Below are 26,654 nucleotides of genomic sequence, written 5' to 3'. Positions count from 1 at the left end.
GCCCAGAAGTGAGGGTTATTAAATTTGACCGTCCCCTCAGAAAAAGCTCAGGAATTGCATGGTATAGTACCCTTTAGATGGGCAGAAACCGACATTAGATATTTGGGGGTGCAGATTACTTGTTCTCTGGGTGCTCTTTACAATGCTAACTACCGGTCTTTAGCGGCAAAGGTGCACCGGCTGCTGGCGAAATAGTGCCCTTATCAATATCCTGGATGGGGAGGATAAATACCCTTAAAATTATGATTTTGACAGAAATCCGGTACTATTTCACGGCCCTGCCAGTGGGGGTTCCCCAAGGTTTCTTCAGAACCCTCTAAAAACATGTGGGGTCATTTCTTTTTTTTTTTTTATTGAAAAACTTCAGTTTGAATTCAAGAGACAAACTTTTGTTTCAAACAAGAAAATCAATTCACAAAACAAGAAAGCAGCCAAACAAAGAAGAAACAGAAAAAAACAAAATGACCAACTCCGCCAGTCTTCTAAGGTAGTCTCCCACTGGTAACTCTATTTGAGAGAGTCTACTTTCAAGATCGAGTAAAAATAATTCACGGTTGCACATACAAGTCTTGTATTGCTTCCTGAGATGATCCGCCCCCACCACCTCTCCATATCTTCATCCAGAGGTGCAAAGTTGCCCAGATGTAATGAGCATTGTCTGACAGTTTGAGTACATTCGATTAGCAGATGTTTGGCGGTTTCAATTGACTGTTTGCAGAATCGGCAGAGATTGTCTTCAATAGATTTGTCCTTTCTTTGCCAAAGAATTTCTTTGGTTTTTAGAGCATTGACTCGAAACCTTAAAAATTGGTCTTGATGATGGCGAGATGGACAGTGCAATTGATATTGTGCTGGTTCGTTTAATTTCCTGTGAAAGCCTCCCGTTTCTTCTGTTGATTTTAGTTTAGACCTTGATTCATTGTTGAAAATCCATGCCCAGTTTTCAAACTTCTTTTTTGAAAGCTGTGGGCAATTTAGCAGCTCTTGATTGCTTATTTTTGCAGCTGTAAGGAAAGCCGACAGTTTGCGAAACCATAGACTAAGAAGGTCACATTTATTTGGAATATAATTATTGGCAAAGATTTTGTATGCCGGAGCCGGTGATGCGAGGGCCATTTTTCGCATTGTTGAAATTGAGTTCCAGACCACGCTCATATGAAGAGTTAGTTGCTAGTTCGTGTCGCAAAATAGTTAGCGGCGTTGCCTGTGGCAGCCGCAGGACTTTCCGCCAAAAGCGTCCTTCCAAAGCATGCCAAGTTTGCACACTTATATTCCAACCCGCCTCAGCCCCAAAGATTATTATTGGGGTTACCTTTTGTAAGTAGAATTTGAGTACGGGTTCCAACGAAAATTTTCCAAAGTTTTTGTTGATTTTTACAGCTTGTATTGCTAACTTCGACATTTTGGATGCTAGTTCTGCAGCCCATTGTTGTTCACAAATGGAGTTGTTGAATTGTATCCCCAGGTATTTTATTGAGTCAACAGATGTTAAGTTGATTTCATCAATTTTCCATCTGAAACCTTTATCTTTTTTGCTTCTGATGTTTCCAATGGACATAATCTTAGCTTTTTGAGAGTTTATTTCCAGTTGGTTTATGTCCATGTAGGATTTCAAGCCTGATAGGAGACGCTGTAATCCAATTTGGGTTCTGTCCATCAGAACCAGGTCATCCGCATAGACTATACAATTAATTGACATTTGATTTATTTTTGGTGAGAAGCATAGAACTTTGTTCAGGTGGATTGGAAGATCTGCTAGAAATAGTTTGAATAATTCTGCAGCTAGGGGACATCCTTGCTTAACACCCTTATGGGTCGCTATAGCTTTGGATAACATTCCGCTGTGGTTTAGCCGGACTTTAATTGAAGTGTGTTCATGAAGATCAATGATAGGCTCTAAAATGGATGCCGGACATTGCCATTTTGACAGTTTTTCCCATAATAAGCTTCGATTCACACCATCGAACGCTTGTTTCATGTCGATGAAAGCTAGGTAAATCTTGCCGTTCTTGTTTAAGGTTTCCAGCTTTAGAATCGTCAGAATGAGCAGATTTACATCAACTCTGGTCCCTTTCGTAAATCCAGTTTGCCGTATGTTGTTGATCTGTGACATCTCAGCCCATTTGGCGAGTTTGAGGCGCAGGTTCGACCCAAACATCTTTCTAATAGTGCCGAGCAGGGCAATTGGGCGATAGTTGTTCGGATCGTCCCAACTGCCCCGCTTGTGAATTGGCACCACAATCGCAGATGACGAAGATTCCGGCAATTCTTTGGACCGACTGACTTTTATGAATAGATTGCCAATAAAGTCAGCCCATTCACTTGGATGTTTTTTTAGATCAATATTTGAGATCAAGTCGGGTCCAGCAGCACGCGAGATCTTGAGAGCGTTGATAGCACGAAAAATTTCATCATGTTCCAACTGCACATCCCACTGAGTATCAACAGAGCTCACTAGTGCTGGAGCCTCAAATTCCGTTTTTTTAAAGACCAGAGAGAAGTGCCTGCTCCAAACGTCACCTGTTATGGTGTTTGTTGAGATTGGGTTACAATTAGAAAGATCCATATTCAGGATCTTCCAGATGTCACGTGTGTTTTTAGTCATAATCAAGTGTAGCATGTGCTCTGCGCGATCTTGCTCAATTATGACTGCATGTGACTTTGCCCAATTTCGGTAGATCATGCGTCTTGCCTTTATTGCTTTTTGAACGTCCAACTTGGAATTTCGCTTCCTTATAAGTCTCAGATCTTTCCGCAAGGCCTTTTTGGCTTCATGTAGGACCTTGCAATATATGTGGCGATGAGTCCAACCAAGGTTTAATGAGGTTTTTCCAGTGATGGTGAAATCTGTCAACAGTGGAACATAATCAGGCCTTTGATTCACTGGCTTGGTCATTAGTTTCGCCCCAAGTCGTTGAATTTGATTGCTACTTAGTCGCAGACGATTTCCGCCATTTCCGCGACTGTTTGTTTCTAGTAAAACCTTGAGTGGATTTGTTGGCAAGTTCGTATCCATCATAATACGTAATTGAAGAAGGATGTGATCACTGTAGTTCATTTTCTTTATTTGCAGATCCACTAGCTTGTGCACCTGGTTCCTCGAAATCCATATATAGTCGAGAATGCTATGTGAAGCATCTCGATACCAAGTTGGTTTGGCAGGCACGTCTCCTTTAACGTTTCCATTTAGCACTACAAGGTCGCGCACACCCATGGCAGTTTGCCATCTTTTTGCTCTTTCATGGAGCGCCTCATTTTCGAGTTGCTGGTACTTTTGCGAAGAATGATTATGTTGGAACCACGTGCAATTCATATCGCCACAACAGATGACTGTTAGGTTGTTATAGGCAATCATCGCGTCATCAATTAGTCGTGATATTGCAGAAATAAGGCCATCTGTGCTGATCTTTAATGGATTCCAATAGATGTTTATAATCAATAAGTGAAGTTTATCTGTGGTATTTTTTTCCATTGTGTGTATGATGGTTCCTTGCACGTACGGATTTGGATTTATTGGAGATGACCAAGATTGAGTTATTCTTACCAATGTAATTAAGCCTGAGCTTGGGCGACCTTTGGCGTTTTTTACTGCTGTATTTAATAGAACAGTGAATCCATCACAGATGGGCGGTGTACATAGCCATGTTTCTTGCAAACAAATGATGAAGATATTTTCAAGTGGTGTCTCAAAATCATTGAATAGATGCTTATATCCACGTGTATTCCAGGATAGAAATACCGTCGGCTTTCCACTTTGAGCTAATCATGGCTAATGTTGTTTCCTTGATTGGCTTTGGTTGTATTTTTTCGATGTAGCATTTCTTGAACTGGACTTGAGGACATAGTAAAAACATGTGGGGTCATTTCTTTGGAACCGCAAGAGACCCAGGATAGCTATGCAGATTCTAATGTCTTCCAGAAGCAAGCAAGGGCTGTGAGCGCCAAACCTCCGCCTCCATTTCTTTGCGCCTCAAATCAGAGTGATCCGGGATTGGTTCTGGGGCGATTGCAGGAAGGTCTGATGTCGAAGTGACAAATCGGTGGTTGGCTTGCCACTGGACGAGGTGTTGTGGTGACCCAAGGGGTATAGACCTGCAAACATGTACCGTAGCAGGATAGGGGCCCTATTGGGGGACAAGTGGGAGGAGCTGGTGCAGTGGGTGAACTTGACCACCTTACCCTCCCCGCTGACATCGCCATTTAGGAATCCCCAGTTCACACTGGGTATGAAAAGGGGTTCCTTCAATGGGCGGCGGGGGCAGGGTGCTGCAAACTACGTGGTATATTCTCGGGTCAGGGCATTAAATCCTTTGCACAGTGCAATCAGGACTTCAGGCTAGATGAGGGGGAGAGGTAGCGCGACTCGAAACTGAGGTACTGGCTTATGAACCCAATGGTCAGGTCAGCAGCCACCAGGGATCTCACACCGGTTCGTAATGATGGACACGGGGACAGGCATTTCGTAGGAGCGTTACATGGAATTATAGCAGAAGGGGTGAGGAGCCAGGCATATGGAGCAGTGGGGCAGCCTCTGGAGGGGGAATTTTGGACTCAGTTATGGGCAGATATCCCCAAGCTCATGCAGGCCATCCAAATTCAGGAGATATGTGTTAAGATAATGGTCCAATGCCATCTCACCCCAGGAAAACCACATACATTCTACCCAACTACGTCAGCGCTCTGCTGGGGGGGATGTGGGGAACTGGGATTGTGGAAGCTTATCTGGTGAGAATGCCCAGTCATACAGCCTTATTGGGACATGATCCGTGCAGCAATTAATAGTATTTCTCGGACTCAAATGTCGAACAAAATAGGAATGGCCATCCTGGGAATGGGCGGGGTTCTGGAAAATCTACCCTTGATAGCTCAACGAAAGACATAGGTCATCCGGATAGTGACGGCAAAGCTTGTGGTGGCACACAAATGGAAACAAAAAGCTGCCCCCACAGAACACAAATGAGTTAGTAAAATCTGGAACTTTGTGCCACTGGAGTGGGTGGCCTATTCGATTCAAGGGGATCACCAAAGGTTTCACTCAGACTGGGACATTGTCCTGCATCACCTGCAGCAGGACTCACTGGCCGCATGGTGCCCGAGTTAAATGAGATTGCTGGGGCTGGTGCGAGTACTCGTTCCACTTGGGAAGGGCACCTTCACAGGAAGCTGGGAGGAGATAAGGCTGAATTTTCTAGCGGAGGAGAGGACTATGGGGGGGGTTTCTCAAATTGTGCAAGGGCCCGTACAACAGCTGGCGAGAGAGCTGGCCACTCACAGAAACTTGGGGACCGGGAGCCATCTACAGAGTTTATGGACTCGGGTGCGGGGGAACAGGACGGTGTACTTTGTTAGTTACATGTGTTGGATCGAGGGGGTGGGGAGGTTACATGTGTTCTTACTGTTGAAAATGCTGATTAAATACTTTTTTTAAATTTAAAAGTGCATTGTTACACTGTGCTGCCCTCACCAGCCAAAATCAGCTCGCTGGCCCAGCACAAACACACCCACACACACACATTCTTTGACTGAACATTCACTCACTCATTCAAACACAATCTCTGAAGGTAACCACCCGACAATTACCTTTTTTAGGCGAAGGAAGACCCAAAGAGGGAAAAATAAAACAGAAAAAGAACAAATAAAAGAATCCATAGTGCTGAATATTTCATCTAAACAATTGTCGAAAGCCCAAATGGACACACTTGATCTTGGAATTTCCTTTATTCCTACGAATAATACCACCTTGTTCGATGAAGAGGTCAACCTATTTAAGTTGATCAGAAAAATTGAGTTAAAAAGGTGTTCTTTGACACCCTACCTGATACAACAGCGGAACTTGATCTACCGGAATACCTTGAAATGAAGAATAGAAATACTTTTCATCCTCAAGGAAATCATCCTCTAAGCAATATGTTCAAACTTAAATTTGAGGAGCCTTAAATATGATGTAACAGATAAAAGAAAAAGGAAACAATTAATTGAAACTCAAAGGAATTGGCAGATGACACAATCACCTTGAAACAAGCAGACAAAGGGGGTACTCTGTTACTTATGGACACCTCCCTTTACAATCAAGGTTGCCTAAAACTCCTATGAGACTCTAGAACATATCTTACCTTAGATAATGATCCATTAAATAAATTATCAATGAAACAGTGGACAAAGCACTTGAAATGGATTGGATTTCTGAAAGAAACAGTGAATTCCTCATCAAAATATTTCCGGTTGCACCAGTATTTTATGCCCTGCCTAAAATACATAAAAACACCTCTGACTCACCCTTCAGACCCATTGTAGCAGAGACTGAAAGTGTATTTCACCCATTGGCAATCTACGTGGATTCAGCTCTTCAGCCATAGGTACTGGCCACCCCAACCTATCTGAAGGAAACATTGCATTTTTTGCAAATCTTGGATGGTTTAAAGATTAACGACCCCAATTTGCTATTATTCACACTTGATGTGAACAGCCTCTATACATCTATTCCCCACAACGTGGGCATCGAAGCCATGGAGTGGTTTCTGTTGATACATGATGTAACCCTAATAGAACGTTTTTGCCATCGAATTAATCATTATAATTCTGTACAATAACTATTTTAGATTTAAGGGGAAATACCATTTGCAGATAGCTGGCACCTCAATGGGTTAATTGGTGGCACCATTATATGCGAACATTTACATGTATCACTTTGAGCATTCAATTGTTTTGGACAAATAATCCTAGAATAAAATCATATGTTGCAAACAATATATTGATGATATTTCTGATGTCTGGCAAGGCACGGAAGAAGAACTACTACAATTATTTGATTATTTGAATGGCTGCAATGAGAGGATCACATTTACCATGGAAATAGGGAGACCATACATTCACTTTTTGGACGTGGTACTGACTGGGACTAAATTTGAAATTAACATCTACAGGAAACTGACGGATGTAAACAACACCTTACACTTTAAATGTTTCCACCCCAAGCATCTAAAAGAAAACCTTCCCTACAGCCAACTATTAAGACTTAAGAGAATCACTTCTGACTCGATAAACTTACAAAAAGAATATAACAACATGAAATGGAGATTTTTAGAGAGGCGTTCCAGAAGATATTCTCAATAAAGCCATTGGCAGAACGGAACCATTCAGACGTGAAGACCTGCTTAAGAGCAATAAAAGAAAGGAGAACAGTAGACTCATTCATTCTCTCAAATTTTTTAGTCAAAGCTATCAAATTAAACAAATCATCAGCAAAAATTGGGATCTCATTAAATCTGATCCCAATCTGAACTGATTATTCCCCGAACCACCTATGCTCGCCTACAAAAGAGGGACACATCTTCGAGATACACTCATTAGAGCAGAAAGACCAAAAAAACAAGGACAGACTAAGTAAACCAAAATGTGGAACATTTGCTTGTCTCAATCGTCAACATTGTACAAGTATAATAAAGGGGGACTATATCAAACACCACAATAGAGGTAAAAAAAATATCCTTCTTAAAGACTATGCAACTTGCCATAGCTAAAACATAATTTACGCCTTACGTTGCCCATGCAGCAAGTATTATGTTAACAACTTGAAGAGCTAAAGAAAGATGGCCGGAACATAAGTCCAGCATTAGAGCCGCCAACACAAAATCACCTGTGCGCAGGCATTTTAAAGAAAACCAACATAGCATAGCACAGTTAAGATGCATCATCCTCGAAGTAATGCACCCCTTACCAGGAGGAGGTGACTTGTCAAAAAAACTTTCACAACGTGAATTATTCTGGATTCACAAATTGCACACAATGACACCACTAGGGATCAATGAGGAGTACCATCTAGGCCCTTACCATTAGATTCCAACCCTGGGGTAGATAAGTGGAATTTAACTAGGCCGGAATGGTTATTTTAGCTACTTTTGAAATGGGGTATGAAGAATGGACTCTGAACAGAGGTCCAATAGAGTGTGAACTCCTGAAGAGGCAGCCAATATCACCAGTTTAATAAAGCATTTATGCAAATGTAATGCACAGAATGGACAATAGGTGTGAAATATGATGAGAATGTGAACACAGTGGAGACAGATTACAAATTGTATGCAATTATATTGCATAGAATCGAAAATCTGTGTGAAATATGATTAGAATGTGTACTCAGTGGAGACAGATTACTCAATGATAGTGCCTTAGTCTGGCATTAATGATTAAGATCACTTGCCTATAACAGATCAAGTCAAAAGATGGGCATTTAACCTATATGACCAGTAGGTGAACTCAGTGGAGATAGATTACTCTAAGACAAGGCCTTTGGTTAACATTAACAAATAAGATCTCTAGCATACAACAGAGTTAGCCAATAGATGGGAATTGAACCTAAAACAAAATTGTGTCCTCTGAGATACTATTATGCCTCTAGATGGTAGAACCATTATCTGAGATAGTTATTAAGATGGTTTTGTCTTAGGTTGACTCAATAACCACTGTTAGTACGGTCTCCAGAAGTACCGTTTTAGCTGAGCCATGCTACTTTTGCTAATAAAAACAGAGGTCCTTTCCTTTGGACAGGACATTATGGAGATTAACTTGTACTTTCACTCCCTCTTTCAAAACACACACACACAAGTGGATTGAATACCTTTCCACAAGAGTAAGGTTTGATCACTCATGTTTGGCCCATTAACATTCTTTAGAGAATAGTGAGATACACCTATGGCATTCATACACTGTGAGACACCTTCTCCATTTGTAAAGCAAGAATCCCAAAAACGAATGAGGAGTTCTCTCCCTCTATACATACACACGAGTGGATTTAATACCTTTCCTCAAGAGTAATGTTTGGGCACTTAGTTGGGCCTATAACATTTTGTTGTGGATAGTGAGATACACCAAGGAAATGTATAAACCTAAAGCCGTTTATTCCATTAGCAACGCAGGAATCCCAATTCTAATGGGGGTTAGTTCACCCTTTTTTACCACACACATTACCTTACCACATGAGGCGCCATCAGTTTTAAGGCTGGTGTATTCTTTTTAACCTTCCTTATACAGCACATTAGAATTTATGAAAGGTTTGCTCCATTTACCCATTCAAGCACATTGGCGGTGGATAGAGTTTAGAGCGTCTGAATTACATTTTACAGTTTCTCTTAATTTGTAAATGCTTAATGGTTACTCAAATATATCTGCATTAGGAGGGACCTTCACCACATTACTCCCCTTTTATTAATAAAATAAATGTAGTGAGACAAATAGAAATTTGCACTCTAAATTGTGCGTGAAAACATAAATCAAAAGGAAGAAAAAAACATTGTGTTTACAAATTACGTCACCAACATGCCTACGTTATGACGTCAAACATACTTTGTTATAACTAGCGGCCATGTTGGAAACTAAAATAACGTGCAGAACAGCTTTTTCCTGGCATGCCGTTGCATTTTTTGCAGATCTCTACACACAAGACATGTAAGCAATCCCTTATTCCTTAAAGAAGGATCAGCACAAGCCCCCTTTTTTTCTAAAAATAGTGCGCCAACACATCTATTAAAACCCTCTACTAAGCAAATTCACCATTATTTTCACAGAGGTGCAGTGCACCACTCAGCTCACATGAGACTATGGCAACATTTTACTATCTGGACAAAAAACATTTGCATGGACATAAAGGTTAAGAAATTACTGATTGATAACACTTAGTACCATTCTTAAAGGTTATGGGCAATATATGCAAGCTTTTCTATATACACAGATAGAGAGAGACACTTGTCTGAGAAAAATTAAGAAACATACCATTTAACATGGAGCGGAGTGGACAACAATTAAGGTTAGATTTGTAACTTGGTACATGCTTGATGATATGTGTTCAAGAGTCTATAGGAGACAAGGCTTTGCTCTAAAACTATATGTTATGTTCATTACATATACATTTCTCTGTATGCACAGATAGAGTGGGAGATACCCGATTGAGGAAATTGAAAAATATAATCCATTATTGAAACAAACCACAGATCACGGAGTGATGAGGACAATAATCAAGGTCAGAATACAACCCCTTTTTTGACATTATGTATTGAAGAATTGAAGGGTGTTATTTATTAGGAGTAGCTACAGAGAACCTTGGATTAAATGGCAGATGAAATTCTTACCAAAACAATGTGTGCAGCAAAATACTTAGGACCCTATGTAATAGGATAGTGTAAACCTAAGGTGTAAGTCGGTTAACCTGTACTTAGATTGCTTAACAATGAATTAGGGTAATTTGGTGAATTGTTGACTATGTAAGACTGAATAATAGTGAATCTAAATTACGTACAAGTATTGGTGTGTTTACATTTAAAAACTCTATTTATGAAATGTCTATTAGAACAATAAACTCATTGATTTTTGTTTGAATTCTTTGTAGAAAATATATGATTGTACTTTGGTTTAGCCTTAGACAGTGTGCAGGGGACGGGAGTTCCCCAAAAGGGAACTTTCTTGTTTTCCCTGTTCCAAATAGGCACAGAGAAATGTTTTTTCCCCGTGCTTTGAAAAGTGCATCACTTTTGAAAATCGTAATTTACTTGAAAATGCCCAGAACACCCTTTCCACCCTCTGCCTTGCACAGTTGATGGGAAAATAAGCAACGCAATGCGCACCACAATTATACACACATTTAAATGTCCTTTGTGCAGTTTCACCACCTTCTTGGTGCAAGGGAAGTGAATGAGCATCCCATCAGTTGCACCAAACACATTTTGAAAATCGTGGCACAATGGTTTATCCCTACTGATCACTTCTTTACGCTGTACGTTCATTTCAGAGAGTGTGGTTCGAGGTGTCAGGGGAATTAGGAATAGGAAAAGACACAAGAAGGAAAGGGTGCATGGGGTTTTTACTGTTTCTGCAGTCATTAACCCCAGATTTGATCATGGGCAGATATGGTGTTAAATACCATTAGCTCCAGAGCAGATATTGTGACTGGAATCGTTAGCCCCAGAGTAAATACTGTGCATGCCATCGTTCATGTATTCTATCATATGGAACGGATTAGCAGGTACTGTATCAAACATCATTAGTTCCAGGACAGGTACTGTGTCTGGAATCAGTATCCCATATACAGTACTGTGTCTGTAATTATTTGCCCCAGGGCAGTTATTGTTATATAGAGCTGATGATTATGTACGTACTGTATCTGAAGTAATTTGCTCCATAGCGGTTATTGTGTCTGCACTCATTCGCTCCAGCCAGAGCATGTGATGGGCCTTTACAATTAGCGCTAGAGAAGGTAGTGTCTGCTGATATTCATTGGGGTGTTGTTTCTGTGTCTGCAGCCATTAGACCTAGAACAGACACTGTCCTGCATTTATTATCCACAGAAGGGTAATTAGACCGAGAGTAAGTACCAGATCTGCAGCCATTAGCCCTGGGAATCATTACTTTCAGAGTAGGCAATGGAACTGGAGACAGTACAAGTCTGCAATCATTAGCTGGGGCAGGTATTATATATATATATATATATAGTCACTTACACCAGACCACGGTCTGTATAGTAGCTGCACTGCGTCTGCGAGCATTCCTGAGCCTGAACTGCACCATAAATGAGCGTCGGGGCAGCTACTGTGTCTACCATACCAACAAAAGGCTGCCCTGTGTAATTTCAAAACCATATGTTTAGAAAGTAACGTACCGACAATTTTTTTTAATTTCAGCATGCGATAAGTACAACACAGCGAATTACAGCTTCGGCTGCAGCCTCTTACTGAAACGTGCATTTCCAGAGGTGGCAAAAGGACTCCTCTTACCAATATAATAACAAAGTGGTAAAAACGATGTAAGTTAATGGATGCTAAAGAAATGCATATCAAAATCACTGCATGAGCAGAATCTCATGCACTCACCTGCCGCTGCCTGGAAACTGCATAGGAGCTTTTAGTAAAGGGATGCTCTATGTTGCGTTCATTATCAATTGAAACACACATGTAAAGTCGCTACGAGACCCGACATCATTGTGTGTTTGTTTAAAAATTTGCCGACGCTTTCTGAAATGCCTTTACGGCGTCTGGACGTATTTCTGAAAAGTCGTCTTGACGTTTTCACGGAGGACGTCTACGTGTTTAGGAAGAGAATCATGGTGGAAGGAACAATCCATGCCTTGCACGGGAAGGTATTTATTTTTTATTGTGTATTTATAAGGCGCTTATACATCTCGGAAGTGGCCGGTATTTTTATGTGTCGGTGGCTTTGTTTTTACTATTTTGAATTTGGTTGCAGCAACAGCGGATCTTTGTGTGTCTTCTTGACTGGTAAGTACTTGACTGGTAAGTACTATCTCCATCTCCCTTCTCTCCCTACCACTGCGCCCCCAAACAGAAGTGATGTATGGCCTTGCCTCGTAAGCTGAGGGAATTTCAGGGCAGATGTTTCTTTAAAAATTCGGCTGCTATCAAGTCGGATTTATTGTTTGTGTAAGCGTACTTGCATGTTTTACACTTCTAAATGGTATTGGCATTTTGCTGTATTCACCGGCTTTCTACAAAACTGTGCAGTGTATACGCCATGTTTCTTAACCCTTATCTGCGCAACACACTGTTTGAACAGCAACAAACTCCCCTTGTTGGAAATTAAGCCCCATTTTTACCACAGCAGCATGCTTGCTTCTTTTTTTCTTGCTGCACAGGCTCACGCGGACATGGATACCTCCGGGTCTGCCGATCCCTCCTGCGCCTGGGTTGATGTATATGCCGCCACCGGAGCGGAGGACGAGTGCGGCAGCAGCCCGGTGGTCTGGATGAAGAGCAGCAGCTGTGGGGGGTGGGAGCGCTACAGCATGAAGTACCCTTGGCATGATTTCTGTAAGTTTACTGCCTTTACAAGGTGAGGGGTTCTGATTTCAACATTGCAGGGAGATGTGCCTATCTTTACCGCTCATTGCTGCCAGGTACTACATCGAGCGGTACCGGCCAGAGTCTGTACCACTAGCTGTCTTTCTTGTCCCGACCCCCACCCACCTGTCATTTGCTATGCTAGTATACATTTTCACTATATCCTATGCTAGTATACAGTCAAAATGCAGACTTATAATTTGTCTTGCCAGCAAGATAACAATTGATTATTACGCCTTAAAACTACCCATACTGTAGGCAGAGGTCTTCAATCTGTGGGGCACGCCCCCCCACCCCTCCCCTCAAGGAGGCGTGTGATCCGGGACGGCAAGGAAAGAGTAACGGTACTTTTTTTATTTTTACTCCACTATGCAGGGCGAGCCACTGGACTCCTGTGCACATCCTCAGTCAGTGTGATGTGATGGGGGTGTGGCCACGAAACAGGAAATAAATACAGCTTGGGTGTGCGCTTTCCTGCATTTGGATTGTGCGTCCAGGCTGCGTTGTTACTTCCTGCTGGTGCCGCCAGCGTCTTTTGCCGGGTAAGGGATGCCGCTTCTCGGCTCACCTCTCCCCCACCCCCCACCCCCCACACCACAGTTGGAGGGGGTGCCGAGAAGCAAGCATTTCAGGCCTTTCCCAGTCCCTCTGCTGCCCTGTGGCTCCACGAAGGCAGACGCGTGGGGAGAGGAGGCGAGCAGGGGGGAGGATCACTGCAATGCTGGTTCCCCCTGTGTCCTTCTCCCCCTGTACCCCCACCTTGGGGGTCACAGTGGAGAGGAGGTGAACAGGGGCGGAAGCTCGCATTGCCAGTGGTCTATGATATCCGGCTCCCCCACCGCAGATTGCTGGACCCCAGCAATCTACCGTGGGGAGCCGGATATCATACAACCCCGGTCCCCCTGCTTTGGCTGCCCCTCTGCCACGTCACCCCTCTGGTCCATAGGCCGACTGTGACCAGGCTTTACCCAGCCTCCCGCTTTGCTGGGGGATGCTGGGGGCTCGTTGACCTAATCTTCACTTTGCTCCTTTTCCCCATCCGTCACTCGAGCATTTCCTGGCTGTTTGCTCCTCCCATTTGATTTCTTCTGTGCCAAAGGGACACCATGTGAATCGATGGGCCATGAACATCACTGGGGTGGGGAGTGGGGGGACATCACTGTTGGCATTCTACATGCTGGACACATTGTTCAAATGTGCATTTTGCACGTTCATAGGATTTTCTTCTTTTGTCGTAGCACCATACCAATACTCTTTAATTTGTGTGCCCCTTGCTTTGTGTTTTATCACAGGTTATATTTATAAAGATGTTTGTCAAACTGGTTAATCACAAAAAAATGTTTCTGTTGTAGTGACAGCAGTTATTAGGAAATTAAACTGGTTCATGGGTGCCAACCTTTCACTACAGAGGCAGAATTACCCGAACCCACTGCCCAGCCCAACCCATCCTCTGAAACACATTTTATAGCACTTCCTTTTTTACAAGTAATTGCATAAAGTAATTCCGATTTAACAGGTTTTGCATATAAAAGATCTGAGCAACCGTCTGTCAACTTGCTGAGCTACCCCAGTAGCCATCTAGTAGAGGGCAAGTCTATGCATTCCTTCATGTACTAAAAATCGCTGCATTACCAACAGTACTTTGTGCGCACCACTGCAATAGAAGTGATTTAAAGTGGGGGTTTGTGTATATCTTGCTGCTGTGGGTGCCAGACCTTCGCCTGGATGGGGCAACATGTTGCAGAGAAGCCATTGGCCCTCGTGTCTGGCAAGGCAACCGGGGCAGAGTCTGCTGCTACTTCAGCGCTGTCACCGAACTGCAGTAAAAGCGAAATGGCGATTACTCAATTTATTTATTTGGTGTTTCCGAAAGTTAGCTCGGTGGGTTAAGCAGTACTGTCAGATTCTATCATAAGATATGTAGATGAATGTTTGGAATGCCAGCAGGCTGGACCTCTCAACTATTCTAGGCAGGAAATAGAAAGGGTAAAATATAACAAGCTGATGCTCTTTCTCTCTCTATCATTTTTTGTCTCTGTGACTGAGTAGGAGTCACATTTCCAGGTATGTGCTCTGAATGCTCTCTGTTCTCTCTGCCAACTGGGGTGGACTGGCCTAAAGGGAACTTTGGAGAGGTCCCTTTTTGTGTGCGGGGGAGGATGCGCGCTAACTGGCAAGGTGTTATGCGCAAATATTGCCAAGCTCAATCTGGTACGTCTAATATCTTTTCATTGTACTGTTTTAATTGCAGGAACACAAATTGTCTCTCTCATCCCACCTAGGACCGCAAAGTCACCAGCAGCAGTGGCACCATCAAAAATTGTGACATCTGTAGTAGAACTTTCCTAAGGTAAGGATGCCTTTTTTTATTTATTTTTTATTTAAAACAACTGTATTTTGCTGTGGGTGAAGTGGGGCAATTTTTAAGGTATAGTTGGGAGTCACAATCGAGGATTTCAAGCCTATTTTTGAAGCTGTTCCTTTTTCATGTCCAATTTGGGGCGATACTGAAAGTTCAAGTCTCATGTGGGAGTTGCATTTACAATGCACTGTGTACTCTCTCCTGGTTTCCCAGTGTTCGGTCCTGCTTACTAGCTGATGTCTAACACCTAAGAACTGGTTTTAACCCCTACTCGTCTAATCTTAATTTTAAGTTTCAGGTAGACCCACGTATCCTTGACTAACTGTTCGTTTTCATTGCAGCAGCATCGCTCCAAGCATCAGTTTATCAACCTAACCACCTGTGTCCTAGCAAGAAAAATCCAGTGAAGCACTTGACCCAGTCACGCAGACAGGTAAGTATTTGCCATTAGTTGAGTAGAAGTGCTGAAGGTTTCTATTGGCCCTGTGCAATGTGCATCCAAGTGTGGTTTTCGCTGGCAATCTCTGGCCTAGTCCACCAGGAACACACTTAAAAATGGGGACTTATTTTTAATTATTTTTCTCCACCCAGTATTTCTGACCCATTTTTGCATGGGCGTCCCTCCCCCCCTCAACCCCCCCTTCCTTCCCCATCCTTTTCACATGGTTCATTTGAAATATTATTTGCTTGTGCTGTTTGGTATTTTGCATCTTTTTGAAAAATTATTTTAGGAATTACATTTTTTTAAAAACTTTTAATGGATTTTAAAAACTAACGTTACATAGGTTTGCAATGTTTTCACAGCTTCAGGCTCTTTTTTGAGGTGGCTCATTGGTACTAAGTGCAAAGATCTTTCTCACTGTATATATGGGGCGGGGGAAAGGTCAATTTAGAAAATACTGTTCCGTGACCGCACAGATCAGTCTTTCTAAGTCGAACTGTCAAACTCCTGCCACACACGAGTGTGCGCAGGCGCGGACAGGATCTGTGAGCCCCAGCTGAGCTGTCACAGGAGGGCGAGGGGAATTTTGGACTGTGTGTGTGGTTCAGTATGTGTCTATGTGGGGAAGATGTGTGTGTTGATGAAGCAAATTGGTGGTGGGTGGGGAAATGGGAGGGATCAGGGGGTTAATTCACCACACCCCAACCCTGATTGAGCAGGGGAGGGTGGTGTGGGGAAGGAGGGTGGCAGTGTGTGATATTTTTGCATTTTGGAGCCAAAACAAAAACAGCTGGAAAAAAATCTCTCTCTTTGTGTTCAGGCTTTGAAATACGGGAATATCGCATAGCACTCCTAGTGCCCAAAGATGGTAGGAATGTCAAACGAAAAAAAAGGAGGAGAGGTGGAAACAGACAAAATAAATTTAAAAAACACAGTAATATGATGTCTCTTATTGGGTTCACATGGCTCGCAGTTGCTGGAGAAGTTAAGCCGCAGTGTGTGGTTTGTGGCGCTACATTAGCAAATGACAGCCTGAAGCCAACAAAATTAAGGCGGCATTTGGAAACAAAACATGCTGATTTAGCAAAAAAGACCAGGGATTTATTTGTACGGCAGCTACAAGGCATTAAAAAAGCAGAACGACCCTGTTACAAATGTGGCATCAGTACTTGCAAAGGCTTTGGAAGCTTTTATCTGTGCAAAAACCAAAAGCCTTTTACAGATGCTGTGAACGTGATTCTTCCAACAGTTCTTGCTGTCAACGGGGCAATGCCTGGTGACAGTGCAGCAGAGAAATGCAAAAGTATCTCTATATCTAACACCTCAATTTTCTGCTGCATCACTGACTTGTCCTCTGATATCAGTACATAACTGATATTGTGTTCTGTTTGCTGTACAGTTGGATGAGGCCACTGACATTTCAAAAGAGGCTCATTTGATTGCTTATGTGAGGTACTGCTATGCAAAAGAAATATTGAAGAATTTCTTATTTTGTAAACCAATTCAGGGCAGAGCAACTGCATCTGACATACTTGACGTTAGCTACTTCCTTTCTCACTACCTAAAATGGGAGGTGTGTTGGTATTTATAGGATGGTGTTCCTTCAATGTGTGCTTCTAGAGCTGGGTTAAAAGCAACAGTGTTGGCAGTAGCTCCACATATATTGTGGACACACTGCATGATGACACCGGGAAGCATTGCCTGTGCGCAATATGAGGAATGAACTCACAGAGGTGCTGACTTCAGTTGTAAAGATTGTGCATTGTGTTTAGATGCCCCCAACAAGAGCCCGTCTGTTTGCAACATTATGTGCAGAAATGGGAGCTGAACATTATGCTTTGTTGTTTCACACAGAGGTCAGGTGACTCTCCAGACCAAAGTTTTTTAAATCGTATTTATGAACTCAGGAATGAAGTGAGATGCTTTGTCCTGGGGTTAGACCAGACGGAAGAAGAGTCTCCGTGTGATTCACGCTGGCTTACCTTGGTGAAATCTTTGTAAAGCAATATGTTTTAAATCTCTCCCTGCAAAGCACAGACACTGCATCATTTGCTATGAACGCAAACATATCGGCATTCAAGAAGAAGCTGGAGCTTTGGAGGAGGAGGGTTGATGTCGTCATTACTGATGCGTTTCCATTATTAGCAGATGCTCTTGAGGAGAGTGTGCTCTTTCATGTGTTGCTGAACTATTAGGAAACCAACTCTGAACCAGTCTCAAAGTACTTTCTGGAGGACAATTGTAACATCAATGACTTTGTGGTTCTGCCTTTCTTAGCAGAGGTTGGGGGCCCACCTCCCAATACACTTCCAGGAGGAACTAATGGAACTTCAAAGTGACCGCCTACAGGAGAGCCAATTCAAAAAATTGACTTTGGGTGGATTTCAGCAAAATTTGTCTGTAGAGTTTCCAACTTTATCCAAATGTGCAGTCAATGTACTGTTACCTTTGTGCACCTCATACTTTGTGAGATAGTTTCCACGCTCCCCCACAAGACACAAATGCTTATATTTTCTGTTAAATGCTTAATTTTCTATTAGAAACAGTCACCATAATTTGGTTTTAAAGAGCTTCACGCCTCACTGCCCAGTTATCCTTCAGGCCCCCCAGTTTGAAGACCACTGCCTTAAAGCACCCAAGCTGTTCAGCATACAGAGGTCCCCTTTCCGTGGGTGGGGCAATTCCTTCCCTTCTCCTTTTCTAGTTCCACACAATGACTGTTCTACTATCGGTCTGATCGCTTTGAAACCGTTGGCAAGTAGGGGATAACGGCTCCTACTAGCTGTCGCCCTCTGGCTTTAATGCTGTTGCTGCTCCAATGCCCTCACAATGTTCCACATGAATAGGTCCATGGCTTCCTCAGATAGGTGCTCCCGACCCTCTAAGTAATCTATCTACGTGTATCAGGCCGTGGTGCATGTGTGAGAACCATGCCTCTGCAAAATGTACCCATGGCTTGGTTTACTTTTTTGTAGGACTCCACTGCTCATGATTGCTGCACTAATTCAGCTTTAGTACACATTTCTTGACACAATAGCCATGCTTATGGGGGGGGGCTTCTGACTCTTCTGCTGGATAGTGCCTGCCTCATATTAGCAAAAGCCTGCCTGCTGAGGTGTGATGTTTACTTTTTGTTCCCCAGTAAAGATCACTTTTGTCATGGGTTATGTCCCTGCATACCCTTGTATTTCCAGTCCCTATAATTTCCTGTACATGTTGCTGTCCACAAGCTAGGACTCTCTAAGGATGATATTTACATTTAACACACTGAAACTGGTGCTTGTCTTTTAAAGGACTTAGACAAAATGACTGCAGCATTTTAGGTACAAGAGCTCTGCAGTTAAGAACGTATTGCCTCTCCAGAACACCCACCTCTAATTTTATTAGCGAGGAGATGCAACTAGTTAAAATCACAATGGCCAACCAATACCAAGCAGCAAGAGACACTTCAATCACAAATGGGGACACATCAGGCAGGAACATCCACAACAAGCCCGCTATAAATGAATGGTTTTGAGTGAAGACAAGTTGAACAAACGCTTGGATCATACTCAATTTACTTTTCTTCTTCTCTTATGCAATAATTCTAATCATGGCACTCTTTAATGTGCTTTTATTTGATTCTGACAATTCTATGTGTGTTTGACAGGATGGGGAATTTGAGCCTTTGGCAATTTCTGGTGAAGTTAATTATAAATGGCTGATAGAGGGTCTCGATGAAAGTAGAAGAAAAATATGTGAAGAAAAGGATTTCAATGCAGTAGTGCTTTTCCAGTCAGCAGGTAAGCAATGCATTTTATTTGTATCCATCTGTTCGATGTTTGGGGGAGGAGGGTACATTTGATGCCTACGCAGAGGCATTCCCTTTTTTCACACATACATATGGGTGCTGCACAATGCCCACCACCCTTTTACAGCATCTCTTTCATCTAGAGTAACTCTCTAAAGTATAGATGGTCTACATGAATTCTCTTATGTTATTGGGCATTTGTCAAGCTCCTTTTACCTTGGTATGATCTCAAAGGGGATATGGGTTAAAGCCCTCTGGGACTGTAGCCCAGGTCAGAGTATGTGTACAACTAGACTCAGTTGTGGGTAGCTGCGTGGGGATGTGTCGGGGGGGGGGGGGCAAGGAGTGCAAGAATAAGCAAAAATTAAACCAAAGGGTTGATAGGATCATGCTTAAGGGGAGTCACCAGCTCAAGCAAAAAGTCTGTTGTATTGATAGTTACATTTTGAAGTTTTAATGTGCCTTTTTCATACCCACAGCCAAGAAACAGTGTATCAAGACACAGAAAACATTTGATGAAATAATTCAAACCTATTGTGATGCAGAAGGACCAATTTAGGCTTTAAAAAGTAAGGCAGAGGAGTAAAAGCTGCTAATACTGGAATCTGGGAAGCGCTCACTTTGCATGAACTACAAGAAGAAGATGCAGTGAAAAAAACAAAAGAAAACAAAGAGAATATTACAAAAGCTGATGGGTGGAAACTGACTATTCCCGAACTTAGTAATGGCTGTTTACAGTTATGGTCACAAAAGCTGGAAAACCTTTTTGTCAGGGATGACTAGTCTTCTTCATTCCTGCCTCAGAACCCATCTGTTACTTCACCTGGACAATTGAAAGACAGCAGTAAATCAGCAGTGTATTATTGCAGTTCCCAAAGATGTAGCTGCGCAACAACTACAAAATATTGGATTATAAAGTAACAGTCAATTCTGCTACAAAAGTTTTGTCGGACAGATCTAATTTGACAAGTTCAACTCTATCACTGTGTCTTCTCAACAGTCTGTCCTGGTTACAGTAGGATGGCCATGCCTGTTTAGACAGGGAAGTAACACCTACATGTTCCTACACACATGCTCAATCATTCAGGTAATGGTCTTTAAAAACAATGGAATTGGAACATCCCCACAACCGAATTTGGTTAGTACGTCAGCCCCTGCTACTAATTGACAACGTAATTGTAGCTTGCATGCTGCTGTGTGAAACTGAAGATACAAGTCCTCTTGTGTGTAGAACTATATAGTTGATCTGGCGAATTTGTAGGTTGATGCCAACTTGTAAATGGTACTTTTTTTGTGCTACTGGGTATTGCCTATAATTTCTGGTGGGGTCAGCGAGTGTTTTTGTGGGTGTGGTGAATGGTCAAACTAATTGTTAGCTGCTCATATTGATGTTGGGTGACGTGATTGTCGGCAATCTGCTATACAGGTAGACCTTAAACGGATTCTGTTTAGTTCACTGAAAGTATGTATTTTAGTGTAGTGATTTGTAATTGTGGGAGTTTATTGGGTGTGATGCGATGTTAACTCGAGGTGAGAACTGAAATGAGGGAGTTTACTGGTTGGTTCGTGAAATTGTGGATTGGATTTGTAGTTGTATACTAAATCTGCAAACTTAGTCAACAAGTGTTCTAGCACAGAAGGCAAAGATGGAAAGTGATGGCTGCAAATTGCCTTCCAGTACGCTATCCATAAGTCTAACTAGACTCACCCTATAGTAATACCACCTATCTTACATACAAGAGATACATCCTGGGGGCAATGGGAACCCTTTTCCTAAATCTTTTGGAATCATAATGAAATAACCCCTCCTGAAGTTGTCATTCAAAATTCCAACCCCACCCTAAAGTTGTCATGTAACCATCCTGTAGTAATCCCCCACCCACCCTGAAGCTGTCATGGCGGTCATCATGGAGTAATCACCACCCACCCTGAAGTTGTCATGCTGTCATCCTGGAGTAATACAAGATCATCACTGGAAGTAATCAGAACTCATCCTGGAGTAGTTTCTGTGATAAATCCTCTAGACTCATCTCCTTTAAATATTCAGCTGACATACATACTTCAGGAATGCTTTCTGATGATCTCCTTGAACTATCCATGGATGACTCTAGAATGTAGTCACTGGATGACTCCAGAATGATTCCAGGAAGATCGTCCTTTTTAACTTGGGCACCAACCTTCCCCAAAAGACTCTCTGAAGGCAGGGCTGGTCCTGAGCTCAAGGCTAACCCTCTTTCCTTATGTTGCATTCATCCTCGGCACCTTTGTGATGGAGGAACACCAACCTATCAGTCTGCAGCACCAGAAATTATAATCTGGGGAGTCCCGAAACAAGCCCGATTGAGGCTAGACCTGCCCTTCTGACCTGGCCTCTGCTCTCCTCTCCGATCTATTTTTCTCAGTCCTCTGCCTGTACCCGTTTTCCTGTCCATACATTCGTTCTCTCTCCCTGTTGTTCTTGACCGCTCTGTGACCTTCTCGTATGCACGACCTCTTATTCCACCTGGCTGTTTTCTAAGATCTCTCTTCTACCTGAATGGATGGTTGATCTTGAATATCAGCCACTTAGTAGCAAATTCTTTCCAGACACTACCTTTTTTGGCAGATTTGTGAACGGAAACTCACGATTAAAAGAGGGTGTGCCCAAGATCAAACAGTTGAAGTGGGAAAGGCAGCATCTGAACCCAACCCTTCCAGTTCCACGGACCATCTCTTCCTTCCTTTGATTTCAGACTCCCTTTTCTCACCTTGGTTAAGACTCTTTGCCCCTAATTTGTCGTGCAAAGTACTCTGAATGGATGACTTTGAAGTGTAGGACCCTCTGTTCCCCTGAGTTCCCCTTGAAGGCCACCAACCAGACTGGCATGGTAGCCTCTCTGCCCCTCTTATCCCCGGGCTTTGCGTTTGAGGTCTTCTGTGGCCTCTCTGTCCATCAGGTTTAGGCTGTACTATGCCTCTTGCCTCCTCCATTCACTCCTTTCCTTTCTCACCATGGCAGAACTGATTTCATGGATGTTAAATATTGCAGACCCTTCCCGGGCTGTGGCTGCTTCAGGTTTTCTCTCACTCTGCAATGTTCGCCTAGCTTCTCTATCCCGGTAGCAGTAGATGAGCCTCTGCCTTTTCTGATGCTGTACTCTGGCTACCTAGCCTGCAGGTCTGGGCCTGCTCCTTGTCGGCCCGGCCTACTGAGTCACAAGAGCTGTGGCTTGTCTTAGTTCTGCTGCAGCCCCTTAGCAACAGCTCACCGGGGAGAGATGAGCTCAGCCGCTCAGGCAGTTAAATGCTTAACCTGCAGAAGAGCGGTACAAGGCACGCTGTGTGGAAAAGAATACAGCGGGCTCAGGCGGAGAGGGTGTCGCGAGGCAGGGCTCCTTGAGTGGGAGATGGGAAAGAGGCTCGGTCAGGAGTACATCAGTCGAGGGATAGATCAAGTGCTCCGTCTGTCAAAAAGATGAAGCTTAAAGCTGAGGCTTGGGGAGTGAGATCTCCGTGGCTCACAGCAGTAGGGTCTTATTCAGACTCAATCCAAGGTAGAATGGCGCAGAGTGCCCTGGGTGGGCCAGGGACTTGTTTCATTGGAGAGGGGGCAAGGCTCCCTTTAGAACACAAAGGATGGGGGCGCAGCTCGTAGAGAGGTGTAAGGCTCTCTGTGTAGGGCAGAGGATACATGCTCAGTCCGTGGAGTGTGGTGCAAGGCTCCCTTGATGGGCCTCAGCTCAGGAGAGATGAGTAAAGGCTCTCTGTGTAGGGCAGAGGATGCAGGCTCAGTCAGCTCTGAGCTGGGGGTAAATGCTGCCAGACTCGAGATTGGGCCGACCCATAAATGCAGCTGTAATTGCATTACTGACGCATTTAAGGGCTACTGCCCAGCTCGTGATGAGGCTCCCACTCTCCTTGCTTCTCTGCTGTGGATCTCTTTGGTGCTTTCTGAGGGTTCTGCAGGGAGGCCTCACCCGCTCCCCGACCTTCACGGTATTCTCCCCTCCTGATCTCTGTGCTTTGTTCTGCAGGGGGTTCTCTTACCAATACCCTCCTTCCTGTCTCTGACTTTGTTGCATCCTTCACAGCACCTCTTTGCTGTGTGCTCCAGGGATTCGGTCCCCCGGACCTCTTCCTGTGCCAGCCGTTCCCGCACCTCTCACTGAGCTTGTTGCCTGGCAGTGGTGCTGAGGCACTACTTGTGAGGTATGCACCCCAAGTCAGTACTGGCATGAACCTGTCCCAAGGATCCCTTTGCCGGTGGGCTGGGGGAGCAGACGCTCTGCTGAATATGGGGCTCTTGCACTGAAACTTCAGCAAACCAGTCTCCCTACTTGATGGCAAGAGCTCAGCATCCAAGTAGCGAGATGCTCTCGGTACATCCTCCGCTCACCTTGCTGCCTCCCTTCTCTGCTTCCTTCTCATCCTTATCAACCTTGCCCTGGTCAGCAATGTATCACTGGTGCTCTCTCCGCTTCTTCCCTTTTATCACTGTCTGCCTGTCTTCCTCAGCCGTCACCAGCGAATCCCCATCCCTCCTCCCAGTCGCTTAATTCCCACATGCCTCAAGAACATTCACCTCTTCTTTGCAATTCCTTCCGCCCCTTCCCCAGGTCGAACAGTGGCCTGTATTCTAGTGTGGCTTGTAGTCTAGTTTCTGCCTTAATGCCAGTAAAACAGAGATTCTCATCGGCACACCTGCACCCTCCGTTCCTGTCACTCTCTGGCCAGACTTCCTTGGCCCTCTTCCTGCTCCTACCTGCGAGGCTAAGAACCTCTGGGTCATCTTTGACTCCACACTCTCCTTTTCTCCTCACATCTCTAAGAAGTCAAACTACCAACTGCACCGCCTCAGAGGTATTCTTCTTCCTTTCCTCTCCTTCCCCCAGAAGCTCACTGTCTCTAGAGCTCTGGTTCTCTCTAGGCTGGACTACTGCAACAGCCTCTTTGTAAATCTGCCTGCTTCTACTCTCTGCCCTCTGCAACTCATCTAGAACAGGACTGCAAGACTTGTCCTTGGCCTCAAGCCCAGGGATCGTATCTCTCCAGCACTGAAATCTCTGCATTGACTCCCAGTGGCTGCAAGGATTAAGTTCAAGACCCTCTGTCCACAAGGCCTTCTGGGGGCTGAGTCCTCAATACCTCCAACTCTCTCTTCGTAAATACCTTCCTACTTGAGCTCCTCGCTCCTCCAACTCCCTCAGGGTCCGTCGCTTCTCCAAGCAACAAGTTGGTGGTAGATCTCTTTCTCAGCCTCCCTGTCCCTCTGAAACTCGAGGAGAACCATCTCCGGTTCTGTAAGCACCTCAAGACCTTCCTCTTTGCTTCTGCCTTCTCTCTTCCTCTCCGCTGCTGATTTCCTGCCGGATACTGCACTGGTCATCTGGCTACCCTCTGATCTCGGGCCCAGGTCCCTACCCGCCCAGTTGCACCCCTGCACTGCCTCCCGGCAACCCTTGCACTTGGGTCTGTATCTGAACCCTACAGTCCCCCTACCTGCACTTACCCTTGCACCTGCTGGCCACACTTCTTGTTATTGTTTTGATCCCATGTACAGCACTGCCCCCTCAACTTTCCCATGGCAATTTTCCCTCGCCCCTCCCCTACACTTGCGCAATCTCAATTGGGGTCATTCTGAGGTGGGGGGTAAGGAGTTACCGGCACCGGTAAGGATGCTAGTGCCAGTAACCCCTTACCGCCCTATTCCGAGGTTCCCTAGCGGGACCTGCTGAAAACGTCTGGTCAGACCAGACGTCCTTAGCGGGTCCCGTTAGGGGACCAGGGAGCAACTAACGGGCCCGCTATTTGCTGGCCCTTTATTAGCGCCTTCCCCATTCCCATTTGAGCCCTTTGGGGGCTCAAATGGGAATGGTATTCGGCATGGGGACTTACCGGGTCCGCATAGGTCGGTATGTCCATGTAAGTCCCCATTCCGCCTACCCGGACCCGAGTTTGGAGGCAGCCATGGTGCTAACATGGCTGCCTCCAAACTCGGAATGACCACCAATGTCACTTAGCCTAGTAAGATCTTTGTCTCTGTCCTCCCTCTGAAGGGTCCTTGCCTTGTCGCAATTTGAAACACTTGTATATAGGTGCGTTACAAATGCCATATCATATCATGCTGCACATGCTTGAATGAGTCAACATTGCAACTAAAGGTTGGCAAAGCCAAAATAGGAAGGAGCGGGACCCAAGAAAGTCTGCTTCAAAAAATAATTTCTATGGGAAGTTGGTGATATGACATCATTGGGTCAGGGACACATTTATTTGAATTCATAATACAACATTTTCCAGAAAGAGAAATGTCCTTACCCATCCCTGTCATTGAAACAAGTATTTATTGTATTTTTGATCCCTCCCACAATTCCCACATATTACAGTAGGGTGCAATCTAAAGCCAGGCAAACTTTACTTCAAATAACCCCTAATCCCTCACCCTGTTACAAAGGTAATTCAGGTTTAATTGCAACTGGGCCAATGCAGAGAGAGGCCTTTTAAGCTCACCTACTTTTCAATATGCATGAGGGCATCCAGCTCCACCTCTAATTCCTTTGATTGTACACAGATTTCCTTTAACATTGTTGATGAATAAAATGTTTTTCAAATAACATTCCCTTGGATCTGAAGTGTCCAGCATGTATCACTATGTTGTATCTTCTATTAGAACATCTCCAACAGCAAGCAATCAGCTCTGCCAAGAAAACAAAGAACAGTATTACCCACACAAAGGTGTTAGGAAAGGTTCTATCTTGGATGTTTCTGGTGACAGAGCATGTGGCATCATAGAGTGTATCCAGAGTAGCAGTATGCTAGGCAACCTCAAATGCCCATGTCTCATTTTTCAATATCTCATTTTTCAATAACACATCTAAATCATGCAAATCTCACTGTACATCTGTTATACTTTCCAAATTCTTTAGCAACCTTATAATGTTGTCATTTGTCCTTGGAATCATTCCTGTTCATGCCACCTTAAACTCAACATGCAATCTTATCACCCTTTTATCACCCGCTGTACAGTAAATATAGCATTTTCAGTTCTGTCTGTTAGACAAAATGGATATCAACTGTCAGCAAAGATACTGATTCAATAAAACAGTTATTTTACTGGGAAAAAACAGTCTACCCTGTAATGTGATGCCTCTTGCAAAAACCATTGCAACCTGTTCTTTTTCCCACTAATATTACCTGCCCAATTGCTTACTTGCTACGACATTGCAGATGTGGGGGTTTCAGGGG

The 26,654-nt window shown here is 43.8% G+C and overlaps 1 protein-coding gene and 1 long non-coding RNA gene across 3 annotated transcripts in view; one reads left to right on the top strand and one right to left on the bottom strand.

Annotated features, from left to right (window-relative positions):
- Window positions 1-11,930, bottom strand: part of LARGE1 (LARGE xylosyl- and glucuronyltransferase 1) — a 1,248,067-nt gene extending 1,236,137 nt beyond the window's left edge. The window contains exon 1 of one of the 2 annotated variants that reach the window (XM_069628785.1): window positions 11,856-11,930. The gene's annotated coding sequence lies outside the window, so the exon portion shown is untranslated. The remainder of the gene's footprint in view (window positions 1-11,855) is intronic. The other variant, XM_069628786.1, reaches the window with a different exon arrangement.
- A 130-nt stretch (window positions 11,931-12,060) lies between these two features.
- LOC138513711 (uncharacterized) lies at window positions 12,061-26,035 on the top strand. Its single transcript, XR_011281801.1, has 7 exons — window positions 12,061-12,121; window positions 12,229-12,260; window positions 12,635-12,809; window positions 15,091-15,189; window positions 15,543-15,634; window positions 19,293-19,425; window positions 19,913-26,035. It is a non-coding gene; the product is annotated as an uncharacterized lncRNA (long non-coding RNA).
- The last annotated feature ends 619 nt before the right edge of the window (window positions 26,036-26,654 follow it).

The sequence above is a fragment of the Ambystoma mexicanum genome, chromosome 12 (assembly GCF_040938575.1).
Source record: "Ambystoma mexicanum isolate Mex_15411 chromosome 12, UKY_AmexF1_1, whole genome shotgun sequence".
NCBI lineage: Eukaryota > Metazoa > Chordata > Amphibia > Caudata > Ambystomatidae > Ambystoma > Ambystoma mexicanum.
This window is presented reverse-complemented; position numbering and strand designations above follow the sequence as displayed.